The sequence below is a fragment of the Bos indicus x Bos taurus genome, chromosome 14 (assembly GCF_003369695.1).
Source record: "Bos indicus x Bos taurus breed Angus x Brahman F1 hybrid chromosome 14, Bos_hybrid_MaternalHap_v2.0, whole genome shotgun sequence".
Lineage (NCBI taxonomy): Eukaryota > Metazoa > Chordata > Mammalia > Artiodactyla > Bovidae > Bos > Bos indicus x Bos taurus.
The window spans coordinates 18,079,684-18,102,712 of NC_040089.1; the positions used below are offsets into that span (position 1 = coordinate 18,079,684).

The 23,029-nt window shown below is 38.8% G+C and overlaps 1 pseudogene; it reads left to right on the top strand.

Moving 5' to 3' along the window:
• Positions 1 to 7,588: 7,588 nt before the first annotated feature.
• LOC113903987 lies at positions 7,589 to 15,356 on the top strand (annotated as a pseudogene).
• Positions 15,357 to 23,029: the final 7,673 nt, after the last annotated feature.

Sequence of the window (23,029 nt, forward strand, 5' to 3'; positions counted from 1 at the left end):
GCCAAGCTGATTTAATAGTGAATTATATTGAGTATTTAAGAAAGAAAAAGCATAATTCTTTAAAAATTCATCCAGAAATTTTAAGAAACAATACATCCAAATCATTCTATAAGATAGTGTACTTTGCATGCCAAAGCCAGACAAAGAAATTATCAGTTCAGTTCAGTCACTCAGTCGTGTCTGACTCTTTGCGACCCCATGAATCTCAGCACGCCAGGCCTCCCTGTCCATCACCAACTCCCGGAGTTCACTGAGACGCACGTCCATCAAGTCAGTGATGCCATCCAGCCATCTCATCCTCTGTCGTTCCCTTGCTCTCCTGCCCCCAATCCCTTCCAGCATCAGAGTCTTTTCCAATGAGTCAACTCTTTGCATGAGGTGGCCAAAGTACTGGAGTTTCAGCTTCAGCATCATTCCCTCCAAAGGACACCCAGGGCTGATCTCCTTCAGAATGGACTGGTTGGATCTCCTTGCAGTCCAAGGGACTCTCAAGAGTCTTTTCCAACACCACAGTTCAAAAGCATCAATTCTTCAGCACTCAGCCTTCTTCACAGTCCAACTCTCACATCCATATATGACCACTGGAAAAACCATAGCCTTGACTAGACGGACCTTTGTTGGCAAAGTAATGTCTCTGCTTTTGAATATGCTATCTAGGTTGGACATAACTTTCCTTCCAAAGAATAAGTGTCTTTTAATTTCATGGCTGCAGTCACCATCTGCAGTGATTTTGGAGCCCAAAAAAATAGTCTGACACTATTTCCACTGTTTCCCCATCTATTTCCCATGAAGTGATGGAACCCGATGCCATGATCTTTGTTTTCTGAATGTTGAGCTTTAAGCCAACTTTCACTCTCCACTTTCACTTTCATCAAGAGGCTCTTTAGTTCCTCTTCACTTTCTGCCATGAGGGTGGTGTCATCTGCATATCTGAGGTTATTCATATTTCTCCCGGCAATCTTGATTCCAGCTTGTGTTTCTTCCAGTCCAGCGTTTCTCATGATGTACTCTGCATAGAAGTTAAATAAGCAGGGTGACAATATACAGCCTTGACATACTCCTTTTCCTATTTGGAACCAGTCTGTTGTTCCATGTCCAGTTCTAACTGTTGCTTCCTGACCTGCATACAGATTTCTCAAGAGGCAGGTCGGGTGGTCTGGTAGTCCCATCTCTTTCAGAATTTTCCACAGTTAATTGTGATCCACACAGTCAAAGGCTTTGGCATAGTCAATAAAGCAGAAATAGATGTTTTTCTGGAACTCTCTTGCTTTTTCCATGATCCAGCGGATTATAAGAGAAAGAAATTACAGGCTTGCATTTCTTATGAATATATATCCAAAGATTCTTAATGCAGTTTCGTTGTCAAATCACATATAAAAAGGATAATACATCATGATCAGAATCGTTCTATCACACTAATGCCAGATTGGTTTAATATTTTAATAATTGACCTCATCAATTTAATTAACCACATTAACAGGCTAAAAAATATGACTCTCTCAGTAGGTGTAGAGAAAAATGTATCATAATCCAGTATCAATTCCTGGAAAAAGAGTCTCATTAATCTAGAAACAGAAGTCATATTCCTTAGTCTAATAAAGGGCATTTGTGAAAATCATAGAATTCATACCACACTTAATGATAAAATATTCAAATTATTTTCCTTGAAAGGAATGGACAATGATACTCAGTCTTATCATTTCTATTCAATATTGTAATAGATGTTTTAGCCAGTGCAGTAAGAAAAAGATAATGACTTGAGTGACTGTGTGTATATATATATATATATATATATATATATATATATATATATAAAATTAAAAAAAATGCTTGAATTCTTCTCTTCCCTGAAGATCACCAGCTTGTGTAGATGTGCATGTATGATATTCAGTCTTCTTTAGAATAAGGTTGGCCTTGGCCTCACCCTTATTGGGTGAAATGAAATGAAACATTATTATGTTTTTCCTTAAATAGCTGAGGTAAAGGTAGAGAAGGAAAGAAAATGGTGCATGGTGGATGACAGTGGAACTTGCTGATAAGAAAGGCACATTTATTTTCTTGTTTCCAGCAGCTATGCTGCTGGACATCATTTAGTATTTTAAAATACTTTATCTTTTGTCTCCTATTTTTTTAAAAAAAGCAAACAGTATTTATTAAATTTAGACTAAAGTTCAGTTCAGTTGCTCAGTTGTGTCTGCCTCTTTGTGACCCCATGGACTGCAGCATGCCAGGCCTCCCTGTCCATCACCAACTCCCTGAGTTTACTCAAGCTCATATCCATTGAGTCGGTGATGTCAGCCAACCATCTCATCCTCTGTCGTCCACTTCTCCTCCTGCCCTCAATCTTTCCCAGCATCAGGATCTTTTCCAATGAATCAGTTCTTCACATCAGGTGGCCAAAGTACTGGAGTTTCAGTTTCAGCATCAGTCCTTCCAATGAATATTCAGTAATGATTTCCTTTAGGATGGACTGGCTGGATATCCTTGCTGTCCAAGGGACTCTCAAGAGTCTTCTTCAACACCACAGTTGAAAAGCATCAATTCTTTGGTGCTCAGCTTTCTTTATAGTCTGACTCTCACATCCATACATGACGACTGGAAAAACCATAGCCTTGACTATATGGACCTTTGTTGGCAAAGTAATGTCTCTGCTTTTTAATATGTTGTCTAGGTTGGTCATAACTTTTCTTCCAAGACTAAAAGTATTAGTGTATAAAAGTTATTCATATTATTTTTAATCTTATTTAATCATATCTATCTTATAATGTAGGCATTACTAACTTATATTTCATTTTCTAATTTTAATGTGGCAAAGATCATAAGCGGCATAGCTATAACTTGATCCCAGTTCCTTTGATTTCAATTCCCCTGCATGTTCTCATACACAAACATCTTGCTACCTATGTCAGTGCTTTGAGCTTTCTCCAGCCAAAATTTTAAATATGGATAATTGCTGCTTCTAATATAGCTGTATTAAAGCAGTTTTAAAATTAAATGAACTAGAAAATATATATTAAGTCATATATGTGTGGATTTCACAATATCCTTTCATTTTCAGCCTGAAATAGAATCTTTGAAGTAGAATGTTTTTATATCCCCTTGCTTTTTATATGCTACAATTTTTATAAATATCCTGGGTCTGTATTCTACCTCTAATAGCCTAGGAATATAATATAGAAGATATAAATTATACATTGGATATCATAATATTATAGAGCACCCCAGGTGGCCTGATGGATCAAACACAAGATTAAGTGTCAAGAAATCTGAGTGAAGTATCTCTTGCTATTACAATGCTTACTTTTTCTTTCTTTTCTTTTTTCTCTATATTCCTTTTCTTTCCATTTTTTCCTTATTTTTAAAACTGCATAAGCCTTCTCTCCAGGCAACTTCTTTAACTAGTATCATTTCCTCAGCTCCATCCGTTAGGAAATCGGCCAGTAAAAACACTCTGACTTCACTCTCTGATTTTACCATGAGAAATTTTTCATTTTCTCCAAAATATCTCCTTCTTGAGCCTGTCTTTCAAACAATCCTTGTTAATGTAAATAACTGACAATGCAACAAGCATACCAGGCATTTAGGAAGATGATAAATAAACTAAATATATGTTACCTTTGCTTCCATTTCTATTGCCTTGAAAATTTTATGTCATAATCTTCTCTGTCACTACATTATGAGCTAAATGCAAAAGGAAGAAGGGAAACAATCGCTTTTAGCACTTACTACTTGCCTTTTGCTTCAGATTTTCCCCTTGTAAGAAGAGATATTAATGATTTTGAACAATATAAAAATAGTTTCATAGACTAGAATCAGTGGTCCAACTAGTAGACTTAAAAGACATGAATGGATTTGTTAAGACTATATTCAGGGTACACAGACACTATATGCAATTTATTTCTTATAGAACTTAACAATTCTCTTAATTTCTATTATATGAATTCAACAGATAACAGATAACAAGAGACTCAAAGAAAATCATCCAAATGAGTAATGCCAATGCTAAAATTGGAAATTTTAGGTCTCTCTGACATCAAAAACTCTTATTAGCAACATGATCTTTGACATGTGCTTTGAGCTTCAAATTTCTCAGCTGGAAAGGAAGGTGGATGGTGGTCCCTCATTTCATTCTCAAGTATTTACCGAGTTATAAGCACAGAAATGACATGTAACCTAGTAAGGTGGCAAGTATTCACATAATGATATGGAAAAATGAATAGCTAGAAACTGATTTCAGATATTCTGGAAGACAGAAACGTGATTCTACGTGTTATCCCCATGTACACAAGAAATATTTGAAGTAGGGATGGTCAGGGAAGACTTTGCTGAAAAATTTGCTTTTCAGTTCACATCTGGAGCATAAGAGGAAATTAACTAAACAAAGGGGGAGAGGGTGGGCAAGTTTCCCTTGGGAAGTCCTGAAAGAGAAAACAATGGGAGAAGGTACTGGTGGTGAGAGGAGCATGGTTTTTTCAAGGACCCGAGCTTTGTCAATGGAACTGGATGAAGTATAAGAGAGGTTCCCACAACAAACTCTTTCTAACCAATGTGGTTGTTCTGTGGCTTAAAGTCAAACAGAGGCAAAGCTAACCAGCGGAAAGTGCTTTGTAGATGAGAAATCACTATGTTGACGTGAAGATTTGTGGAAGTTTGCTGATTTCTTATTTTAAAAGACTATAACATTTCCCCTAAACTATTCTTAAAGCCTTAGCACTGAGTGGAATCTTTTCAGGGAGTGAAATTGGGGTTTACGGAGGAGCTTCTGTTTCCACAGTGACAGAGCTGGAGACAATTCTTAACAGACGTTAGCTTAACACTTGTGGTGAAAATATGCTTCAAAGTATTAAATACTCAGCCTCTGGCTGTTTCTAAAGAAGCTACCCTCCGACTGACGATTGTCCATTTGTAGGTTGATGATTATAAATATGGGCTTCTTTAGCTGAAGTGGGGAGAGCTAGAGAAACCCAGTTGTTTCATAAGCCAGAGGACAGAGAAGAATTCTCCCCACTGCTAAGTGAAGGAAGAACAGGAGAGAAACGTGTAAGCTGGTGACTGATGGTTTGGTAGGTGAGTGTTCCTGTGGCAAAAGACAACAAGTGTCCATCTAGTCAAAGCTATGGTTTTTCCAGTAGTAATGTACAGAGGTGAGTGCTGGACAATAAAGAAGGTTAAATGCTGAAGAATTGATGCTTTTGAACTGTGGGGCTGAAGAAAACTCTTGAGAGTCCTTGGACAGCAAAGACATCAAATCAGTCAATCCTAAAGGAAATCAACCCTGAATATTCATTGAAAGGACTGATGCAGAAGCTGACGCTCTGATACTTTGGCCACCTGATGCAAAGAGCCATTGGAAAAGACCCTGATGCTGGAAAAGACTGAGAACAGAAGGGGGTGACAGAGGATGAGATGGTTGGATGGTATCACTGACTCCTCAGGCATGAATTTGAGCAAACTCCAGCAGATAGTGAAGGACAAAGAAGCCCAGCATTCTGTAGTCCATGGGGTTGCAAAGAGTGGGACACAACTTAGCAACTGAACAGCAATAAGTAGGAAACAATTTTCTACCTGAAAATCTTGCCCACCTTCTTCCCAGGTTTGTTGTCTGGTGAGGACTGCACCACACCCTCTCCCCAGTGTCAGAGATGGGGATAGAGACTTGTCTCCTTCCTTTAAAAAAATTTTTTTTAATTGGAGGACAATCGCTTTAGAATGGTGTTGGTTTCTGCCTTACAACAACTCAAATTACCCGTAAGTATATAATATATCCAGGGCTTCCTAGTTGACAGCTAGTTGTACAGTGATCCACCTGCTGATGCAGAAGGCATTAGAGACGTGGTTCAATCCCTGCATTGGGAAGATCCCCTGGAGGAGGGCATGGCAACCCACTCCAGTATTCTTCCCTGGAGATTTCCAGGGACTGAGAAACCCGGCAGGCTACAGTCCATAGTGTAGCACAGAGAGACACGACTGAATTAACGTAATACACACGTAACCATGAAGCCGGGGACTGTGCCGTTCCTGCTATATGTTAGATTAGACAATCTTCATTCCTTCAAAACTCTTCTTAGATCATATTCAATGTGTTAAATAATGTGCTGAGTGTTTTAAGAAAAAAGATATAGGCTCTGTTTTAGGGAAGTACAGACATATTTGGGATTCCCTGATATCTCAGTTGGTAAAGAATCTGCCTATAATGCAGGAGACCCTGGTTGGATTTCTGGGTCAGGAAGATCTGCTGGAAAAGGGATAGGAAACCCACTCAAGTATTCTTGGGCTTCCCTTGTGGTTCAGATGGTAAAGAATCCACCTGCAATGTGGGAGACCTGGGTTCAATCCCTGGGTTGGGAAGATCCCCTGGAAAGGGAAAGGCTACCCACTCCAGTATTCTTGCCTGGAGAATTTCATGAACTGTATAGTCCACGGGGTCGCAAAGAGCTGGACACGACTGAGTGACTTTCACTTTCACAGACATATTCAGTATATGTATGTGCTCAGTCACTTCAGTCATGTCTGACTGTTTGTGACCCTTTGGGTCCTCCTCCAGGGGATCTTCCCGACCCAGGGATTGAACCCATGTCTCCTGCATCTCCTGCACTGCAGGTGGATTTTTGCCCACTGAGCCACCTGGGAAGCCCATATTAAGTACACGTGACATATATGCCACAACTACTTTCATTCTTATAGCAGACTTCATGAGTCATTTACAGAACAGTGCTGTCAAAAACTGTCTCAGCATAGTGTAACTGATTACACAGTTGGTTTGAATGGTAAAACTTTCTTCCAGTGTCACTGCAGAAGTATTCATGAATGTATTACTGTGTTCCTGCATTGTTTTTGAAGTCCACTGGATTGCCCAGTTTCTGCTACATGAATATACACACCAAGAAAGGATAAGTTCTCTAACAATATTTTATTTTTTCTCCTATCAGTCTTATATTTGGCATCCTAAATGGCTTCCTGCCACAAATGCCCAATTTCTGACATTTCTAGTGCCTTTCACATTGTGAAGTCTGCAAATGACTTTAAGAAAGAGTTGCATGGATATTAAAGACAAGATTTTTGCTTCTGGTATGAGGATTACAATCTGTTTCACTCAAGTGTGTCTTCAGCGAGAATTTATGGAGTGCTTTGAATATTCATTGGAAGGACTGATGCTGAAGCTGAAGCTCCAATACTTTGGCCACCTGATGCGAAGAACTGACTCATTGGAAAAGACCCTGCTGCTGGGAAAGATTGAAGACAGGAGGAGAAGACAATGACAGAGGATTGAGATGGTTGGATGGCATCACTGACTTGATGGACATGAGTTTGAGCAAGCTCCAGGAGTTGGTGAAGGACAGGGAAGCCCAGCATACTGCAGTCCATGGGGTCGTAAAGAGTTGGACATGACTGAGTGACTGAACTGAATTTCTGTATATTGGACACTGCAGATCTGGGGACAATGAGAAACCATTCTTGACATCAGTTTAATGAAGGAGATGTGTATGAAAATAAAAACCAATCATAACAAAGCAAGGCTGGAGGAACATACAAAGTTCTAGCAAATCCAGGGAAGAAAAAGATTAATTCTGCCAGCAATCATCATAAAATGTGTCAAAAGGAAGGAATATTTGAGCTGGATCTTGAAGGGTAAGTGGAATGCTGTAGACTGAGAGGATGAACACTAGCTTTTTAAGGAAAAGAATGATAGGAGAGCTGAATACACTGAGGTTTGAAAATGCATTATACAAAACAAGGCTGATAAAATTGTTTGGGCTAGATTATGAACAGACTCAAATTCCAGGTTCATAATACTATAAATGAAAAAGCAAATAATATCCCTGACTTGTTTATTAACATTATTTCCATTTTGTGTATTTTGTAGGCTGATTAAATGTCCACAAGCCAAGGAACTATTGGTTCATGCCACTAAATGCCTAGTTCATCCACATGGGAAATCTTTTGTGACCTCCCAGAAAGAAAAGGAAAACAAGGAAAGAAGGAAGGAAGGGAAAAAGAAAAGGAGGGAGAGAGGAATGGAGACAAAGTGAGAGTGATGAAGATAGAGAGAAATCATAACTAAAAGAAAAAGACAAGGAGGAGAAAGTAGAGCGGAAAAGAAAACGTAAGAAATCATTTGGGTTCACTGCCAATAAGAGTTAGGAAAGCTGATTTCTTAAGATAAACTGAAGTAAAACAAAATATGCTCCATATGTTGAAACTGTATACTTAGTTTGAGATAAACAAAAACATGTTTGGAGAATAGCTGCCATAATTAAAAAGAAATTAAAAGAAAGAAAGAAAAACCATCTGGGGATAAATATATATTTAAACACACACACAGACAGACACACACAGTGATTCCAAAACTTGAAGTTTTTCTTGATTTAAGTAAACTCTCCTGTTGCAAAAAGGCATTGCATCAGTTTTTGCCCAAACCCCATGTTCCAAACTGGAGCTCTACAGAGCTACTCAGCATTACTCAAACACGAGAAGACCTTTCCAAAGCCTGTCCTTTGCTCCTGCTTTCTTCCTTGCTATGAATGCATTTTTCCTTTTGGCTGACTCCGACTCCCTCCTGAGTGCCCAACTCAGATGTCACCTACTCCCAACAGTGTGCCGGACACCCAGCAAGGTTGATGATGTCTTATTCATCTGTGAACCTTAGCATGTCTATCAGTTTCCTGGGGCTGCTGTAGTAAAATACTGCAAACTGGTGTCTTAACACAATAGTTTGTTGTTCCACAATTCTGGAGGCTAGAAGTCTGATACCAGGTTCAAAATCAGGTTTGGGTACATCTCAGGACTTTGAGGAAGAGTCTAGTCTACAATGTCCTTCTAGCTTCTAATGATGGCTGCAATCTTTTGTATTCTTTGGACTATAGTTGCATCACTCCAATCTCAGGCTTCATCTTCACATGGTGTTCTCTCTGTGTCTCTTGTGTCTTCATGTGGCCACCTTCTTATAAGGACACCAATTGTGTTGGGTTAGGGCCCCACTCTATTCAAGCATGACCTGGTTTTAATTTATAAGTCACATCTAAGACCATCTTATTTCCAACAGACTTGAATTCACTTTCTGAGGTAATGGGGAGTAGAACTTCAACTTATCCTTTGAGGGACATAATTCAATTCATAGCAACAAGACTACTCCACATCTGGTTGCACTGAAAAATTCAGATGCTTGCCTGTTTGTGTCCCCAATCCCCAAAGAAGTTGATAAGAAACTCCATTTCAAGAAATATATAGATATATATGTGTATACATATGTACATATGTATATATATGTGTGTGTGTGTGTGTGTGTGTGTGTATATATATATATATATATAGTTTCCATGACTCAGCATAGTTAATTTAATAAATTCATAGTTCATATCTTCCAAATTGAGTTAGAGTATTTCTTATTAAAGCTACAAGGAAGGGACTTCCCTGGTGGTCCAGTGGTTAAGAATCCACCTTCCAACACCTTCCAAGGCAGGTGACGTAGGTTTGATCCCTGGTCGGGGAACTGATATCCCCCAGGCTGGGGGACAACTAAGCCTGCTCTTCACTGAGCCCAGACACCTTAGAACCCACATGCCTCAATGAAGACTAGATGCAGCCAAATAAATATTTTTAAATAAATAAATAAAGCTCAAAGGCGGTTAGGAGGCAGTTAAATCTACACTTAGGGGAAGACACGTAGCACATGGTGACACCCTTTTCATTACACTCCTCTAAGAGATACTGCCTGTTAAGTGGGCCGTGTGGCACAGGAGAACCCTCACCTGGAGTCACCCAAAGGGATGAGATCCCTGGGAAAAAGACCCATGTGTAAGTGTAGTTCTGTCTAGGTCACTATACAGTATTGATCCTATCGCTTCTCTGTTTGCCTCAGCTTATCCTCAGAAGATGAGAGCTAGACAGGAAAGAGTGATTTTAAAAAGAAGCATAAGAACTCTCTTTTCAAATGAAATCTTTCTCAAAGCCCCAATTTAAAAAGCAGATTTTTGTGAGGCTGCCTGAGACCAGGTGAAGAAAGTGAGCCTGAATGCCATTGGATTAGTCATCCCCAGGATGATTTCTCCACAAGAAGTTCCAAAGAACTCTGGAAACACAGATTTAAAATTACTCAGTCAGATGAAAGTCTTTGCTATATAGTATATAGACAATATATAGTATATAGCTTTGGTATATAGTCACAGACATAGACGGTCATCCATTTAAAAAAAGAAGGAAAGAAGAAATAGGAAGAGAGAACAAAAGGGAGGAAGAGGAGGGGAAGGAGAAGAGGGAAGAAGAGGAAAGATGGAAAACGTATTAGAAAATAAGATACTGGGGGGGGGGGGGATTGTAAAGACGGCCAAAGATCTCGAACAAAACTTTGCATAGCGATAAAAATATCCTCTCCTAGTCTATCTTGGTACTCATACAGTAAATTCTAAATTAAGTTAGCCTTATTTTGTACATGCACATTGTTGTTTTTAGCCACATTGTAACTGTATGATCACAAAGGCAAAATAGTCTGAAGGAGAAACAGAGAATGTGGACAACTACAGGCAAACCTCAGCTAGGGGATCAAAAGAAGATGGGTTTGTTGTACTCAAGTTAGTCATATCTAAAATAACTTTACCGTAACTACGTTGCATTTTTTTGCCCCAGCAGTTATAAATTGTGTTCCCAGGGAACACAGTTTGCTGTGGGCTTCTTTTCCTTGGTGAATGCTAAACCTTCATTTTGACATAACCATCTCTTATCTTCAACCTGTATTCTTCTTTCCAAATGTAACTTAGCATTCTTTAGGAAGCCTTCTCTGAACACCCATGTCCAATTAACTTCAGTCTCCTCCGTGTGCCTCTGTGTATCATCTGTATCTTGATAGAATTGAAACCTTTGTACTATCACTCTGAATTGCAGTCTGTTCATTTGCTGCTTATGTACAACAGTGAGTTCTTCTGGAGCAGTCTCATTTGTGTCTTAGTGCCCCTGTCCCAGCACTTACTCACAGTGCCAGGCACATGATGGGTGTTGTAAATGAATGCTGAATGCATGAGTTAATGTAAAGGGGAGTCTGTTTCAAACTGTTTTAAAGTTTTCAGGTAATCTTGGAAAAGTATCAAGATGAGAGTGGGCATAATTTGAATGTCAGTATTCTATTTAATTTGTACAAGAGAAATGAAATATTGCAGTCAAATGTCTAGTGGCTTTATATTCCCAATTCAACAGTCGTGAAGAGGGAACACAGAAAATGAACTTTTTTTTTTTCAAACTTATCTTGGAAATTAGCCCAAGAGCCAAATGTTTTATTTTAATGGTATGTTTCTTCTCTCAGACCACAACTAGTAAACATTTCAGATCACACATACACACAATGTTTGTTTGTATTTACTGTAATTCCCTATGCAACTCCAGATGCTTGGACCATTTAAGCATCTAATACATGTTTGATGAATTAAAGAATAAATGAAGGGACCCTTGAATAAAATGAGCTTCGATTCTGACATCCATTAGCAAGCTGTTACCAGTTTTCATCTGTCTAGTTTAAATGTAGGCCGTCCATTTGGAGAGAGGGAATGGAAAAACATGGTACAAAGGCCTGATCTGTTCAATGCTTTGGAATCAATAATTAAATTGTAATCACTTATAAAACATTTGCACAACATGATGGAGAATACTGGATTCTGACTTTGGCTTTGTCCCCATATTGTTATGTGAGATTAACTTTTTTACCTAACAAGATTGAGCTTGGTTCCACCTACATTAATATATTCAAACTTTATGGGACAAAGATCATATTTTCTTTAAATCTGATACAGTCTAGTATGATTCTGATATGATTATATATGTGATTGGGCCATGACAATATGTGTACATCCCAGGGAGCCTTTTAATTTGGTATCTTTGGTAGACAGTTTAAAGAAATAAAATATTGTCTCTTTGATTAATTTCTAGGGAAAGTTGTTGGAAAAAATTCATCCTCTGTGCCTCAGGCAACATACCTCTGGCTCCATATTTCTATTGCACTCTATATTCAAAAGGTCTGTCATTAAGTGTAGACCTTCTTAGAGGAAAGTTTTATTGAATATGATTTGAAAGTAGAATATAGCTCTTGGAATGGGAATGGTAAAAGATCTTACCTCCTATCTTATCAAATTTCTCTTCCAATTATGTATCATACTGCCCTGAGAATTCTGGCAAATTAAGCATTCTTTACCTCCTTAACTTCCCACTCACTTTTTAAATTATTTCCCTGATTGATGTCAGGGTGACATGCCATGTCTGATCATGTATTTATAAACCAGCTTAAAGCTCAGAGTGCTTTCATCTGCATTATCTTGATGGAGCCTCACAAGTCTTAGGAGATGTAGCTCATGAAATAGATAGTTGCTTGTTTCTCAAATAGGAAATTGAGGCTCAGAGCTTTCACGATTTATGAAAGGATAGATAATGAAAACAGATGGAATTGTGCCTTGAATCTGAGCATTTGATTTCTGGTTCAAGGGTTATTGACTATGCCTTAGTGCTTTAATGGGCATTCAAGAAACAGCTTTCCTCATTCATACATTCTTTCTCCCAATATATTTATTGAACATTTATTATTTGCAGGTATTGTGTCTGGTGTTGGTGTTATAATGGGAATCAAGCCAAACCCCTTTATTTCGTTGAGTTTTTACTAACGGAGAAAAAGCTTACTACCTCACTCAGAAAAGCACACAAACAAACACAACCACTAATTGGAGGGACTCATCACTTTTGTCACTGTTTGGATAAATCAAGCAAAAGAAGGTATGCTTCAGACTGGTCCAGTCATTAAGACGTGGCCTTCTAATACAGAGGACATGGGATTGATCCCTGATCAGGGAATTAAGGGCTTCCCTAGTGGCTCAGAAGTCAAGAATCTGCCTGCAATGCAGGAGACATGGATTCATCCCTGGGTTAGGAAGATCCCTTGGAGGAGGAAATGGCCAACCATTCCAATATTCTTGCCTGGAGAATCCCAAGGACAGAGGAGACTGGTGGGCCATAGGGTCACAAAGACTCGGACACGATTGAAGTAACTGAGCACACATGCCTGCAGGAACTCAGACTGCATATGCTGTGGGGCAACTAAGCCTGAAACTGAGCCTGAACTCTCTGCAGTACCACAACTAGAGAGATGCCTACATGCCGCAACAAGAGCCCGCGTGCTGCAGCTAAGACCTGATGAAGCCAAATACATTTTTTAAAAATCAAAAAAGAAAGATAAGCACCTGTGAACTGCAGTCTGATAAATTGCGCTTTCTTCTGATTTAATTCACTGACCAACTGGAGAAAATGTAACACACTAGCTGTAATCAATGCTTTTGAATTGTGGTACTGGAGAAGATTCTTGAGAGTCCCTTGGACTACAAGGAGATCAAATCAGTCAATCCTAAAGGAAATCAACCCTGAATATTCATTGAAAGGACTGATGCTAAAGCTGAAGCTCCAATACTTCAGCCACCTGATGGGAAGAGCTGACTCAGAAAAGACTCTGATGCTGGGAAAGGTTGATGGCAGGAGGAGAAGGGGACGACAGAGAATAAGGTGGTTGGATGGCATCACTGGTTCAATGGACATGAGTTTCAGCAAACTCCAGGAGATAGTGAAGGACAGGGAGGCCTGGTGTTGCAAAGAATCGGACATGACTTAGCGACTCAACAACAACAAACCATACAGCAAGTACCCAGGCCTGGGAATAAATCAGTTTAATAAGTTTCCTTTTCTGCTTGGAAATTTTTATTTCTATAGGACTTTCAGTAACAAAAGAACAGTATGCCTCTTGAGTACCAAAAGCAAGGAAATTTGGAGGACTACCCAAAAATTACTGCATTGAATGATTCTTTTTCAAGGCAGCCACAGATAAAAGAAGTTGTGTTCATCCGTGCTCTTTCAAAATTGTGCCCTCCAAATTGTTCTCCCATAAGAGACATCAGGAGTTTCCTCATTTCATGGTTTCAACTTGTCCAATTCCTCTCTTGATAATTCTTAAATCAGTGTAGAAACTACTTGTAATCATTGTAAGTATTCTTGGGTATAAGGAAATGGTGACAAACGTTTCCTCCTAACAAGAAGGAACTATTTAAAGAATGTGTAAGGAAGACGAAAATGGAAGTTATTATTTGGGTTACTACTTGTAGTGGCTTTATTTCACTCAACTGAAAGTAAGTCCAATCATGGGAAAGAGCAAGCTACTATAACTGGGGAAAGAACATCTCAGAATTATATCAGAACCGGAATATTTTGATGAAAGAATTTTAAAATGATATGCTGAGAAAGAGGACCAAACTCTCAATCTTTCTTTCCCCCGCCTTCTCCCCTTTGGCCTTTGGGATTAGCAGATGCAAACTAGTATATATAGAATGAATAACTACCAAGACCCTACTGTATAGCACAGGGAATTATATTCAGTATCCTGTCATAAATCATAATGGACAAGAAATGAAAAAGAACCTATTTATATAACTGAATTACTTTGCTGTATAGCAGAAATTAATACAACATGGTAAATCATCTATACTTCAATAAAATAGGAAAGAAAAAAAAAGAAAGACACACAATACGTCACCGTTAAGGACAAGACACTGTTTATCATGTAACTGAATGCGATAAAGATATTCTAGGGATCTCTGAGATCAACTGGATTATTCATGTGGTTGATTCCCCAGATAAAAACTTTTGTCATTCCAGTTTTAGTATATGTGCTGCCAAAGTCAGCACTTCTTTTGTAATTCCAAATGGACAAATATTTATCTTCACTAGGTTTTTACATAGTGTAACTGGTATTCATCAAGTTTTCTTCCTTCCAGGCTATGAAATAGAACATGCAGTACTTGGGCAGCCTGCAATAAAAAAGACTAGCTTGGCTGATTTATTGGATTTCTTAGGTTTGATTTTTCACACAGTGAGCTGGGCCATTTGCCTTGAGATAGTTTGGCACTTTGGGGAAAATCTATATTGCAGGAGCATATGTTTGATTGACCATACAGTAAGACATTGGAGGCTGAAACAGACAGAATTGGACCAGAGCTTGCTGCAAAGCCTTGTGTGGATGTCAGGGCCAGGCCAGTGTTTTGACAGCAGATGGAATTTGCAGGTAGCCTCCACAGTCATCTCAAGTTGCCAGAAAGGGTATGGAATACCCTTTTCATGGAAATTGAGCTGACAGATGTGTACCGCTGGTTCTCTGTAATGACCTACCACTTTCTGGACCAGACCCTCAGTTGCTATTCAAACTCAGCATGAAGCATTTTTTTTTTTTTTTGAAGAATCAGGCAGAGAAGACCTAAATATCACTGTTTTAAAAAATGTATACACTTCCCATTTAAAAATAGAAGCAAATATCATTAACATTTAGAGTTGAGGGAAAAGCTTGAAGTTAATTTAAAATGTTTGAGACACAGGACACTTCCCAGGTGGCGCAATGGTAAAAGAATACTCCTGCCAATACAAGAGACACACGTTCAATCCCTGGGTTGGGGTAATCCCCTGGAGGACGGCATGGCAACCCACTCTATTATCCTTGCCTGGAAAATTCCATGGAAAGAGGAGCCTGGCAGGCTGTGGTGCATGGGGTTGCAAAGATTTGGACATGACTGAGCCCAGACGAGACACAGGCCGTGTAGAATGCAGCAGTCTATCATTTTTATATAACTTTTTAAAAAAGGATGTTTGCAGTGAAAACAAAAGTGGATGCTCAGAGTAAAGCCGTCTGTATTACAGGTATTATTTAGATTCTTCTAATGTATTTACTTTTTATGAAACATTGATTATTTCAATTCATTTTAAAATATCTGCAATGAGGAAAATGTCACAGAATAAACTCATATTACACTTTTAAAAAATTTACTAATTTCATCTCTACTGTGTATAACTGGTTACTCTAAGCCTGTGGGGAAAAGTGATCCAGAAATCAATCCATCCTCCCAGAAACCCTGTTACTGCAAAAAATCAAGCAGCTCAGCCTTCCCCTTCATTTGGAAGATGCCATGTACCTGGCTCAAGAATGGAGGAGAAGTTAAAGATACCTTGGGATATTGGCTTGATATTTAAGAAAGTATTCAATGTTAAATCTTTTGATCAATTAGCAGACCATGTCAGTGAAAACACACTCCTTCAAGGGCCATATTTAGCACTTAATTGCGGATCCTACCAGAACCTGTTTTTCCTTATATCTTTCCTTATGTCTATGCCAAATTCCTTTTGCATTACTTTTCAATGGATGGTAGCTATTCTATCTCAAATGCTGTGCCCAGAATGGGAACCAACATTCCTGCACCTTTTCTTTATCTTTTTGTAACAGAACTTATTTTTAGAGCAGTTTTATGTTCAGGCAAAACTGAGTAGAAAGTACAGAGTTTCTATTATTTCCCCTACTCCTCCACCCCAGCCCCCCTAAACAGCCTTCCCCACCATCAACATTTCTCATTGGAGTGGTATATTTGTTATAATCATTGAGCCTATGCAACATTATAACAGAAATTCACAGTTTATATTAGGATACACTGATGGTGTTTACATTCTATGCACTTTGACAAGTACATTATGATGTATTTACCATCATGGCATCATACAGAATAACTTCACTGCCCTAAAAATCCTGTGTTCTGTCCAGTCATTCCTCTAAATCCCCTAACACTTGGCAACCACTGATTTTTTTTTTTTTTTTTTTTTACTATATTAAGTCTTAGTCATGGCACATAAGCTCTTCGTTGTGTCACATGGAATCTAGTTCCCTGACCTGGAATCAACCCAGGTCCCTTGCATTAGGAGCACGGGGTCTTAACCCCTGGACAACAAGGGAAGTCCCAACCACTGACTTTTTTTAGTAGTCAAACTTTTGCTTTTTCCAGGATGTCATAAATTTGGAATCATATAGGATGTGGCTTTTTCACTTAGTAATAAGTATTTAAGTTTCTTTCATGTCTTTTCATGGACATGAAAAGGAGAAGATCTATACAGTCAGCAAAAACAAGACCAGGAGCTGACTGTGGCTCAGACCATGAACTCCTTATTGCCAAATTCAGACTTAAATTGAAGAAAGTAGTGAAAACCACTAGACCATTCAGGTATGACCTAAATCAAATCCCTTATGATTATACAGTGGAAGTGAGAAATAGATTCAAGGGCCTAGATTTGATAGATAGAGTGCCTGATGAACTATGGACTGAGGTTCATGACATTGTATAGGAGACAGGGATCAAGACCATCCTCATGGAAAAGAAATGCAAAAAAGCAAAATGGCTGTCTGGGGAGGCCTTACAAAAGCTGTGAAAAGAAGAGAAGCAAAAAAAAAAAAAAAAGAAGAAGAGAAGCAAAAAGCAAAGGAGAAAAGGAAAGATATAAACATCTGAATGCAGAGTTCCAAAGAATAGCAAGAAGAGATAAGAAAGCCTTCCTCAGCAATCAGTGCAAAGAAATAGAGGAAAACAACAGAATGGGAAAGACTAGACATCTCTTCAAGAAAATCAGAGATACCAAAGGAGCATTTCATGCAAAGATGGGCTCGATAAAGGACAGAAATTGTATGGACCTAACAGAACCAGAATATATTAAGAAGAGATGGCAAGAATACACAGAAGAACTGTACAAAAAAGATCTTCACAACCAAGATAATCACAATGGTGTGATCACTCACCTAGAACCAGACATCCTAGAATGTGAAGTCAAGTGGGCCTTAGAAAGCATCACTACGAACAAAGTTAGTGGAGGTGATGGAATTTCAGTTGCGCTATTTCAAATCCTGGAAGATGATGCTGTGAAAGTGCTGCACTCAATATGCCAGCAAATTTGGAAAACTCAGCAGTGGCCACAGGACTGGAAAAGATCAGTTTTCATTCCAATCCCAAAGAAAGGCAATGCCAAAGAATGCTCACACTACCGCACAATTGCACTCATCTCACACGCTAGTAAAGTAATGCTCAAAATTCTCCAAGCCAGGCTTCAGCAATATGTGAACCATGAACTTCCTGATGTTCAAGCTGGTTTTAGAAAAGGCAGAGGAACCAGAGATCAAATTGCCAACATCCGCTGGATCATCATAAAAGCAAGAGAGTTCCAGAAAAACATCTATTTCTGCTTTATTGACTATGCCAAAGCCTTTGACTGTGTGGATCACAATAAACTGTGGAAAATTCTGAAAGAAATGGGAATACCAGACCACCTGATCTGCCTTTTGAGAAATTTGCATGCAGGTCAGGAAGCAACAGTTAGAACTGGACATGGGACAACAGACTGGTTCCAAATAGGAAAAGGAGTACGTCAAGGCTGTATGTTGTCACCCTGCTTATTTAACTTCTATGCAGAGTACATCATGAGAAACGCTGGACTGGAAGAAGCACAAACTGGAATCAAGATTGCCGGGAGAAATATCAATAACCTCAGATATGCAGATGGCACCACCCTTATGGCAGAAAGTGAAGAGGAACTAAAAAGCTTCTTGATGAAAGTGAAAGTGGAGAGTGAAAAAGTTGGCTTAAAGCTCAACATTCAGAAAACGAAGATCATGGCATCTGGTCCCATCACTTCATGGCAGATAGATGGGGAAACAGTGGAAACAGTGTCAGACTTTATTTTTGGGGGCTCCAAAATCACTGCAGATGGTGACTGCAGCCATGAAATTAAAAGATGCTTACTCCTTGGAAGGAAAGTTATGACCAACCTAGACAGCATATTCAAAAGCAGAGACATTACTTTGCCAACAAAGGTTCGTCTAGTCAAGGCTATGGTTTTTCCTGTGGTCATGTATGGATGTGAGAGTTGGACTGTGAAGAAGGCTGAGCACCGAAGAATTGATGCTTTTGAACTGTGCTGTTGGAGAAGACTCTTGAGAGTCCCTTGGACTGCAAGGAGATCCAACCAATCCATTCTGAAGGAGATCAGCCCTGGGATTTCTTTGGAAGGAATGATGCTAAAGCTGAAACTCCAGTACTTTGGCCACCTCATACGAAGTGTTGACTCACTGGAAAAGACTCTGATGCTGGGAGGGATTGGGCGCAGGAGGAGAAGGGGACGACAGAGGATGAGATGGCTGGATGGCATTACTGACTCGATGGATGTGAGTGTGGGTGAACTCCGGGAGTTGGTGATGGACAGGAAGGCCTGGTGTGCTGTGACTCATGGTGTCGCAAAGAGTAGGACACGACTGAGTGACTGAACTGACTGATGGTGATTGCTGGATAGAATGATGTAAGATTATGTTTAATTAGGTAAGAAACTGACAACCAACCTTCTAATATGGCTGTACCATCTGACTTTTCCACTAGCAATAAATGAGTGTTCCTGTTGTTCCATCTCCTCTCCAACACTTGGTATTGTTAATGCTCCAGGTATTGGCCAATCTAAGAAGTATGTGCATGTGCTAAATGGCTTCAGTAGTGTCTGACTCTGTGTGACCCTATGGAATACGTGGTGGTATCCTATTGCTATTTTTAATGGGCTTGTTTGCCATCTGTATATCTTCTTTAGTGAGATATCATTTTATAGATTTTGCCCATTTTTGGGGTCAGGTTTGTTCATTTTCTTATCACTGAATTGTAAGAGTTCTTTGCATATTTTAGGTAACAATCTTTATTGGATATGTCTTTTGTAAACATTTTCTCCTAGTATGTGACTTGTCTTCTCATTCTCTTGATCTTTTTTCTAATTTTATATATAAAATTTTTTGTTGCTTCTGTTTTATGTTTTGGTATTTTGGCCCTGCAAAGCATGTGGGATCTTAGCTCTTTGATCAGATATCAAACCTTCATCCCCTGTGTTGGAAGGTGAAGTCTTAACCACTGGACCACCAGAGAAGTCCCTATGTATGCTTTCTGTGTGCAGAAGAAACCTGGGTTCATTTTAGTAATTTGGGGTAATATAGAAAATTTAGATGTCAAAATTGATACCAAAAATGTCCCCCATGGTAATTGTCTTGTTATCTGGTCTATCACTAAAGAACTCTCAGCTTTACAGGAAGCTAAGTAATGTTCCCTTCTGGTAGGCCAGGAATACAGACAAACTAGGATATCTCAGAATAAAAAGAATATTCCTGCAATGGTCAAGCTAAACCTGGAGAAGTAAACTGAGTAAGGATTGTTTCTTGATATCTGTTGGCAAACTGATAGAGACAATTAGATATTTCTGACATACAAGTCGTAACCCCAGAGGATATATAAGATCTCCTGAAAATAGAATATTTTTCTGAAGAAGTAAAGTTGCTCAGTCGTGTCCGACTCTTTGTGATCCCTTGGACTGTAGCCTACAAGGTTCCTCTGTCCATGGAATTTTCCAGGCAAGAGTAATGGAGTGGTTGCCATTTCCTTCTCCAGGGGATCTTTCTGAGCCAGGGATCAAACCTGGATCGCCCACTTTGCAGGCAGATGCTTTACCATCTGAGCCACCAGGGAAGCCCCTGAGTCTCAGTATAATTTAGGATCATTTTATTAATCACACACTAAGAAGTTCTTTGTGTATTAATCAGCAACTCTTATTGTACTCATATAAATAAACAGGCAGATAAAAGAAAACACCAAATGAATCACACTGATTCAGATGGTTATTAAATTAATAAATGCTGTGAAATCTTTGCCCTAGTGACAAGAATTTGAACACAAGCAGATCTAATATCTGGCCTTGCTCTCATAGTAGGTGGTGAGATCCTAACATGCTATGTTAGAGAGAGAGAGAGAGAGAGGGTTAGAGAAACACTTGCACTGTGAGACAAACCAAAGCAAAATAAAACAAACAAAAAAAGCACACAAAATGTATTATTCTGTAAATTATTAGTTCCCCAAATAAATACTACAAACTTGAACCTTTTCCTATAAACTTCTATCTCCCTAATTAAACTATATTATCTTTGTGGTATGATAATTACATGAAAAGCACTATTTCCTTTTACCTCTGTGAGAAGAAAATCAATAACCTTTGTAATCCTTAAATGATCTTTTCTCCTTTAACTGTTATTTGTGTTAAAAATGTCTGACATCTTCCATGTTACAATTACAAAATTAAAACCAGTATTTAAAAGTAGAAAAGAATTCAAAGAACATAGACCAAAAAACAAGTGTCTGACGTAAGACCCCAAGTTTTCCACTTGACACGTGTTTCTTGAGCACCTTTTCCATACTCAGCACCAGGAATGACTATTTAACAAAAATAAAGTAGTCAAAACATAGGTGGATAAACTTGAAACATGGTGGCATTTCACATCAGAAGGTCAGATACAGTGAGATCTGAGCAGAGCTGTGAACTAAATAAGATGAAAAAGCAGAAACCGGAGGACAAGATTTCTAGTATAGTGAACATTTAAATCCCTCAACAGTGGGCTGTATTGAAGGTACAGCATTAAGGCCAGAGTGTGTAGACCAGAGTGACTACTGATGAAAGTAGCTTGAGATGGGGCCACAGAAGCAGGCCAGGGCCAGATCACATACAACTTTGTAGGTCATGGCCAAGAGTTTTAGATTTCCTTCATCTGTAACGAGAGGCCATTGTTACTCAACAACTATTTGTAATTGAAGCAATAACATCTTGGGAGGGGGTCAGGGGAAAGTCTTAATGTTATTACACATTTTCAGTGGTCGTCTAATCCAGGATTTCTCAGTCTTGGCACTACTGACATTTTGACCCAGATAATTGTTGTGGGAGGCTTTCCTATACATTGTAAGGTGTTCAGCAACATTTCTGGTCCTCAATTCACTCCATGACAGTGGCACACTCCTTCCAATTGTGGCAAATAAAACTGTCTTCAGACAATGACAAATGACCACTTGCCCTAGTTGAGAACCACTAATATAATCCAATTCATTTTTATAGATGCAATAGCTATAAGGTTAAATTATTTACTTTAGGTAAACAAAGACAGTTCAAGAACTAAAGGAGGAACTAATAAACTTTTATGTATATATATGAAAGTGAAAGTGAAGTCGCTCAGTCATGTCTGACTCTTTGCGACCCCATGGACAGTAGCCTGCACCAGGCTCCTCCATCCATGGGATTTTCTAGGCAAGATTACTGGAGTGGATTGCCATTTCCTTCTCCAAGGAATATTCCTGACCCAGGGATCGAACCCAGGTCTTCCTGGGTTTACCACCTGAGCCACCAGGGAAGTCCATATATATATGTATGTGTGTATAAATGTACATATATATATATATATATATATATATATATTCTAAACACATTTAAAACACATCATCTAGTGTTTTCAACTATCTTGCGAGAGTGTTAGCTTTATCTGATTTATAGATAAATAACTTGACTCTTAGAAAGGTGAAGTGATTTGAAGTCAGATTGTGGCTTGAACTCAGATCACTAAATTTTTGTCTGCTTTAATAATACACTATAAATTTGGGAGGCATTTGAAAAGACAACCACAGAATTTTCCTTGAGCTTTTTAGCAGAATGCCATTTAATGCCAATTCAAGGAATAGAGAGACAGGGACTTCTGATCTTCCAATCCCAATTTACAAGAAGGAAGAAAAGAAAAAGAATTGGAAAGTTAATGCAAATTCTCATCTCCATTTTTTAAAATCTAAAATTAATATGAAATAACTTACTCCATGATTAAGCCACACACCTGGGCTGCTGTATTTTGACCAGAGGTTGTTTCAAAGGAGGCTGTCAAAAACTGTATGGAAAGGATGTTCTCAGTCTCTGGGGTCTTCAATAAGGAAGATGCTTATTCTACTGGTTTCTAATTCACCAGATGTTTTATTGCTGCAACTCCCAACAGATTATTGGGTGGATCTGGTAGGAGGGTTTAAAATCATAAAAATCTGGAGGGTGGGGATATAGAGTTTGTAGAAATATTATTTTCTCCATTTCTCCACCTGAGAGAGACTACTGTGTTCAGGGAGCTGAAGGAAGCATCTCAGCATCTCTACATAGGGTACACTATTGAGCCCTGATGGAGGCATTCCTAAATTTCTAAGTAATCTAGAGACTACTGGCATGGGAGTTGGTGTGACAGTGGACATGAGTGGGACAATAGCATTAAGATAGAAAGAAAGGTGCCTCACTCATATCATCTCAAATTTACTTCTACACAGGGATATCTGCTTACTGC